Raw genomic sequence first — 7,301 nt, forward strand, 5'->3', positions numbered from 1 at the left:
GGTGGGGGGAGCCGCGGAGGCTGGGACGGGCTCCCACTGGCCACCAGGTCACCAGGAGGGCCCCGCCCACGGCCACTTTGGAATTGGCGCCCCGCGGGCGCTGACTTCCCCGCGGGCTGGATGCACATGTTGCTCAGGTCCAGCTCCTCTTCCGGAGGCTGGTCACGTTCCCCGGAGGAAGTCAGCTGCCCCGACAGTTAGGAGCTGGTTCCTGGCCTGTGATCTGTGCAGGGCTCCGGCCTCCCAGGGTGCGGTTTGCTGCGGGCCCGCCCTTCCTGCAGGGCGGGAAGGGAGAACTTGATTCTGCACGTCTTGGGTCACCAGTAGGATGGCCCCATCTGTCAGCCTGAAGAGAGGTCCTGTGGGCTAAGCACACGAGAGAATTCTTCCTCCCAACCCCCAGGACAGGGGCCCCTGCCAGATATTCGTTCTGGAGGACCCTTTTTTTTGGGGGGGGGGGGGCGGGTAGGGGGAGGTTCAGGGTTCAGAGACCAAGGTGTTGGAAATAAAAATCAGGACTTGGAAACACGAACAGAGGGAGGAATGCTTGAAACCCAATGCCCATTTTTCCGAGCATGGGATACTGTTGGCCTCCGCAGAAACGGCAACAGGTGTTGGGTGAAGTCTGACCAGACCTGGGCCCAGCAACCTCGGAGCTTGAGTTCTGGCTGAGAAAGAATTCAGAACCAAGGCTCAAACTGTAAGAGAAAGTTTATTTAGAAGAAGTGAGCTGTCGAAGAAATGGGCTCAGGAAACAAGTTACAGAGGCAAAAGAAGGGGCCCTTGGAGCTTAGGAGAGAGAAGGGTAAAAGGTCACATTCCTGGTGGAAACTGGAAGGGGACAGCTTGCTGGGTCCCCTGTCCTGAGGGCTTTTAAGGGTGGGGATCTTAGGGGTGGTCCCAGGGAGGATCTCAATAGAATACTCATCAGCTCTCCAGGTGTGTCCTTTCAGGGTCTTGGTCTCCACTGATTGGTCCGAGCCAGGGGACATTCATCAACGCAGCTGGTCCTGATATCAGCCATGGTTTTGCTCCTTTCCTGGACCTGGAGCTGAAACACAGCTGAGGCCCAGATTTATTTGATTCAGGTCAGAACCCTATTTTCCTGGGAACTGAATGCTTGAAGGTTATTCTCCGGTCCCCCCGATGGTTCCCCCTCTAAGGGGGTCTAACCTTCATGACTAGCAACATGCTAGGGGAGGACAACGCAGGAGGAAGAGGAGGGGTTCTAAATCCCATGACCAGTAGTATGAAAGGTCACGGAGGCCAAAATGCCATGACCGGCCATAGGCTAGGGGAGGAAAGCTTACCCTGGGGGAGAGGTCCTTGTTTTCTCAGTCCCCCTGTTGCTTGGCACCTGGGGCTTTCTGCCCTGCTGGCATCTGTACCTGGCCTTCAGTCCTGCTCTGCTCTGTCTGTCTGACTGCCTTCCACAATACCCATAACAATGGATACTTTTACACATACCCCTCTGCGGGACTAGAGGACAGGGGTCCAGGCCGTGTCCTCCACCGCACATGGGCACATCACACTTGCCACATGTGATAGTTCACAGGCCTTACCTCACAATGCACCCACCTAAGAGAGGGAAGGCCTGCCATAAACATGCTGTATTGAGATGAGCCTGCCACTTGGCTGCTTTCTCTTCATGGTTCTGATCTGCACAGAATAAGCTCAAGACAGTTGCATTGGGCAGGGTCTGTCAGCAGATGCAGTTTGTCCCGTAGGATTCATCACAATACGTCAGGCCACCACCTGCTTTCACGCAGCCCACGAGCTAAGTCTGGTTTTTACAATTTTATTTTTATAAATAGCTCTATTAAGGTATAATTTATATATATTTTTTTAAAATATTTTTATTGATTTCAGAGAGAAAAGGAGAGGGAGAGAGAGATAGAAACATCAATGATGAGAGAGAACCATTGATCAGCTGCCTCCTGCACGCCCCACACCAAGGATCAAGCTGCAACCCAGGCATGTGCCCTGACCAGGAATCGAACCGTGACCTCCTGGTTCATAGGTTGACACTCAGCCACTGAGCCATGCCATTGTTATATAATTAATATATAAAGAATTGCACATATTTATTTATTTATTTATTTTTAAATATATTTTATTGATTTTTTTTTTTTTTTTACAGAGAGGAAGGGAGAGGGATAGAGAGTTAGAAACATCAATCAGCTGCCTCCTGCACACCCCCCACCGGGGATGTGCCCGCAACCAAGGCACATGCCCCTGACCAGAATCGAACCCCGGACCCTTCAGTCCGCAGGCCGACGTTCTATCCACTGAGCCAAACCGGCTAGGGCAAATTGCACATATTTAATGTGTACAGTTTGATGAGTTTGAACATATGCAAACAAACATCCATGATAACATCACAGTCAAAATAACAGACATACCTAACACACCTTGCAAACTCTCCTTGCTTCCCTTTGTTATGTTTTGTGGTCATTGTAAGAACACTTAACATGAGATCTATCTTCTCAATAAATTTTGAAGTGCACAGAACCATGTTGTTAACTGTAAGCAGTATGTTGCTGGTTTTCACATTTTTAAATGATTGAGAAAAAATAAAAAAAAATTTTGTGATGCAAAATTATATGAAATTCATATTTCAGTGTCATGAATAAAGCCATAAGTATGCCTTACATATTGCTTGTGACTGCTTTTGTGCTCCAAGGGTAAAGTTTAATGATGTGGCAGAGACCATATGGCCTGCAAAGCCTAGAGTATTTACTGTCTGGCCCTTTACAGAAAAAAGTTTGGGAAATCCTGCCTTAAGGCCATATGTGGATGTCTGCAGGCCAAACTGTTTCCTAATCTTTAATGTGAAAAATGATGCTGAAAATGCATGGAACTAATCACAATGCCAGAGACTGACTTCGAACTATGCTGGTTTTATGGATAGTAAACTTGGAGGTGCCTGCTTTTTAAATTTCAGTACCATGAGTAATCCAAGGAAAAATCCTTTTCTGGGTTAATAAATTTAACTATATCACAGTTTTTGTTTTGTTAGTTTCTTTTTGCTTTATAGTTCACATATGGATGAAAGCCAATGGTTTTTGTCCTTTTCTGTCTTATTTCACATAGCATAATACCCTCAAGCTCTATCCATATCCCAAAGGGCACTATTTAATTTTTTTTATGGCTGAGTAGTATTCCATTGTGTGTGTGTGTGTGTGTGTGTGTGTGTGTGTGTGTGTATATATATATATATACCACATCCTCTTTATTATCTGTTGATGGATGCTTAGGTTATTTCCATATCTTGGCTACCATGTATAATGCTGCAATGAACATAGGGGTGCAAATATCTTCTTGAATTAGTGTTTTCATATTCTTTGGATAAATACCCAGAAAGAAATTTCTGGGTCAATTGTCAATTTTTTGAGGATCCTCCATACTATTTTCCATAGTGGCTGCACCAATTTACAATCCCACAGATAGTGTACAACCGTTCCCTTTTCTTCATATCCTCTCCAAAATTAAACCAAAAAGCTTCTGCACAGCAAAGTCAGCCATCAACAAAAGAAAAAGGCAACCGACCTAAAGAGAGAAGACATTTGCAAATGATATATCTGATATGGGTCACTGCCCAAAATTTATAAAGAGTTCATGTAACTCAACACCAAAAATCAATCTGATTTTAAAAATGGGCAGAGGATCTAAATAGACATTTTTCCAAGGAAGACATACAGATGACTAACAGGCACATGAAAAGATGTTCAAAATCACTAATTATTAGGGAAATGCAGATCAAAACCACAAGATACCTCACATCTGTTACAATGGCATCACCAATAAGACAAGAAATATATAAGTGTTGGCAAGGATGTAAGAGGGATATTTTTATCAGAATGCTTTCCTTTGGGACAGCTGAGAGAGAGTGGCTCCATATACATATTCATACAGGAAACTAGAGAGAAAGAAGGCTGGGGCTGCAATTCTCCAATAAGAATGAGCACAGGAATCACCTGGAAATCCTGCTATAATGCAGGATCTGAGTCAGTGGAGCTGGGGAGTAAAAGTGGAGCTGAGAGTTTTCATTCTAACAAGCTCCCATGTGCTGCTGCTGGTCACCGGGCCACATTTGGGACCTGAAGCATCCAGTCTTATAAAGCTTGGATGGAGGAACTACTCTGAGCAAGCCCCTTGAGACCCAAGTGGAAAAGAAAGGGGCAGAAAGAAGAGAGAAAGGACTTGGGGCAATTAAGGGATGAGGAAGACCAGCTTGGCTCAATTTTGCTTAAGGCTATTCTTTCCAGGACGAAGAAGAATAGATAGATAGATAGATAGATAGATAGATAGATAGATAGATAGATGATAGATAGATAGATAAGTTCAAGATCTTTTATTTTTATACTTTATTTTTGTTTTATATCTTATATGTATTTTAATATATATGTGCTAATTGATCTCATAATAAATCCAGTGGAATTAAGATCTTGGTACTTGGTGAAGGTGTTGGAACAATATCCATTTGAAGATCTGAGAAGAAAAAATGTTTTCTTTAAATAAACTCTTTTTTTTTTTTTAAAATAAACTCTTATATCATAGAGAAGAATACAACATGTGGATAAATCTTAATGAATATAAGGGGTTGTGCCCTAGCCATTTTTGCTCAGTGGATAGGGTGTTGGCCTGCAGATTGAGGGTCCCAGGTTCGATTTTGATCCCCAGGCCTACTTGGGGTGTGTGTGAAAGGCAACCACTTGATGTGTCTCTCTCACATTGATGTTTCTCTCTCTGTGTCTTCTCTGTCTCTCCCCCTCCCTTCCACTCTGTCTGAAAACCAATGGAAAATATCCTCGGGTGAGGCTCAACAAGAACAAATGTTATAACAACAAATATATAAGGGGTTGTGGCCTTGGCTTCAGACTGTGCTCTCACATCCATCCCAGGTTTTCCTTCCTCTAAATAAGAGTGCAGCAGTGGTGAGTAGAGTTGGGAAACCATGATTGAGATAATGCCTGTAAAACACAAAAGTAGGTACTGTTCTCTTTTTATTGTTGATTTTCTCATTGCTGTTTCCTCTTTCTTTAGTTCCTTGTCTGGTGATTGCCCTTTCCTCTGTACAAATAATCGTGTTAGTCCTCCTTTTCTCCCTCCTGCTTAGTCTTGGCCTTCACAGGAGCCCCTTCCTGCCACACCCTCCCTATCTTTCCATCGCTCTCTATTAACATCTTCAGAGAGTGCAGCTACTAAAGGCTGCCTTTGGGTCAGAGTCCCTGCCTGCATTGTTTCTTTGGACTTGATAATCATTGAAGGACCCAGGGAACATCATCTCACCCATGAACTCCTGCTTCTATTGCTAGCTAATATTTACTGGACCCAACTATGAGCTATTAACAAGTACATGAAAATAGCCCTGCACAGAGAGGCTCTGCCTCTGCTTGGCAACTTCCACGACTATCCAACCTGCCTCCAGCTCAGTGGTACCTCCCAGTGCAGGAGCTGGGACTGACTTTAAGTAACAACCCTCCAGTGGACACTCAGGAGGGGGCCTCGGATGAACAGCCCAGTGGCACTTTATCCTATAGCTTAAAGGGGATACATTATTTGGCTCTCTAGTGCCTGGAATTTTCCAAGTAACCACATGACTTTAAACCAGCTTTGATTTATTTTGTAACATGGCTCCTTTCCAATGACCCTTTGTCCCAATCATCCAAGAGGGATGCCTTACGAAATCTGAACAATGGCTTCTTTCCTTGCCACAGTGAGGCTGGTAACCCCTGGTTATATTTTGTTTGTTTGTTTTCTTTTCTTTTTTCATGAACTTAAAAAAAATTGATGCCAAATTGGTGTATGGTGTCTTTAAGATGTTTTCTTGGGCTCCAAGACTAGGCTAAAGGAGACAGTAGAATAATAAATGGAGGGACTCTCTTGCTGTGGATAGCTAAGTGCTTATCCACAAAGAATAAAAAGCTTTTTCGAAAGCTATCGCTTGGGAGAAAATAAATTATGGGCAATTATTCACTAGAGTGCAAGGTTATTTTCCCTCTAGTGAATTGAGTCAGCCAGTGCCCAAGCCACACTCTGAGTGGTCCCTTTGGGAGTGTTTAACTGTCTTGCTGTCTTCCTGGTATTTTGTTCCTAGTAATCTACTCCAGATAGATACATGTTCAGCGAGGCCAGAGATTGCGCCAGTCAGTACATTTGGGGTCAGAGAGAGCTCAAGTGTCTGAGAGGGTGATGACAGCCCTTAGAATCAGGAGAATTGGTCATCCCATGGACGAGCTTGTTTCTCCAGTCCATTCTAAGTTATCAAAGTTTTTACAAAGGCCTTTATAAATATCTACATGTAAGCAATCACCTGAATCTTTGGTGCAAGGGTGATATAGTGGCCTGGCAAAATAAGGAAATAAACGTAGAGTTCAATTTAGAATTAATAAATATTATAGGGACAATTGGTAATATTGTCTTGTATTATTATCCCTTATTCTACTCCAAAGAGGAAATGTATATTTCTAGAATTCTGTTCCAGGGAACGTAAGTGGGGCAGGAGATAAAGGGTTGGATGTGAGTTTGGTGAGTGGGGAGAAGGAAGTGGTGGGAATGGAGAGGTGAGAGTGATGTTGGATGGTGGAGGAGGGGCGGAAAGGATACAAGAAAGGGAACCAAGATGGTTGGGGGCTGCCTGACCTCGAACCTTTCTAACTCATACATAAATATTTAGAAGTTATAAATCAAGCTAACAGATGGTTAAAAAAAATAATTTTATCCTGTAGTCTTTATGAGGATACCCTCAGAATGACCTGGAAGGCCTGGTTTGAATGTAGAATTACCTGATTCTTCAGAAATACTGGCTAGAATATTGTTGTCCACTGCCAGTCTCCGGTCTCCCTGTCCTTTGCATCGCAGTTCCTTCCTCCACCACACCGTGACGGGTCTCAGGTGCACACAGGTAGATGTCCCAGCCTTATGCACAAGCTCTGGTCACATCTGCACACCCCAACTCCTGGCAAACACGTGCCTCTGTTCATGCCTTGGGCCTCAGGGTTCATATACAGGCCGCATGGTTCTTCCTTAGGGGTTTGAACCCAGGGAAAAGGCCCACAAAAGCCATGGCAGTGAGGGTGGGTACAATCTGTAAGAAGGAGCAGTGTGGTAAGGGTTCCAAGTTGGCCCTAGAGTGAGACTCTTGAAATTGCAGAAGTCCCTCTTGCCCAGGTCCAAGGCTGCTACTAAGTGGTAGAACTGTTCATTGCCCCCACACTTGTCTAGCAAGTTGAAGGGAAAATATTGAGCTGAACCACAGTCATCTCTGTAGCCACCAATGGAGATGGGAATGCAGAGAC

This window comes from Myotis lucifugus, unplaced genomic scaffold (assembly GCF_000147115.1).
Source record: "Myotis lucifugus unplaced genomic scaffold, Myoluc2.0 scaffold_10, whole genome shotgun sequence".
NCBI classification, from domain to species: Eukaryota; Metazoa; Chordata; class Mammalia; order Chiroptera; family Vespertilionidae; genus Myotis; species Myotis lucifugus.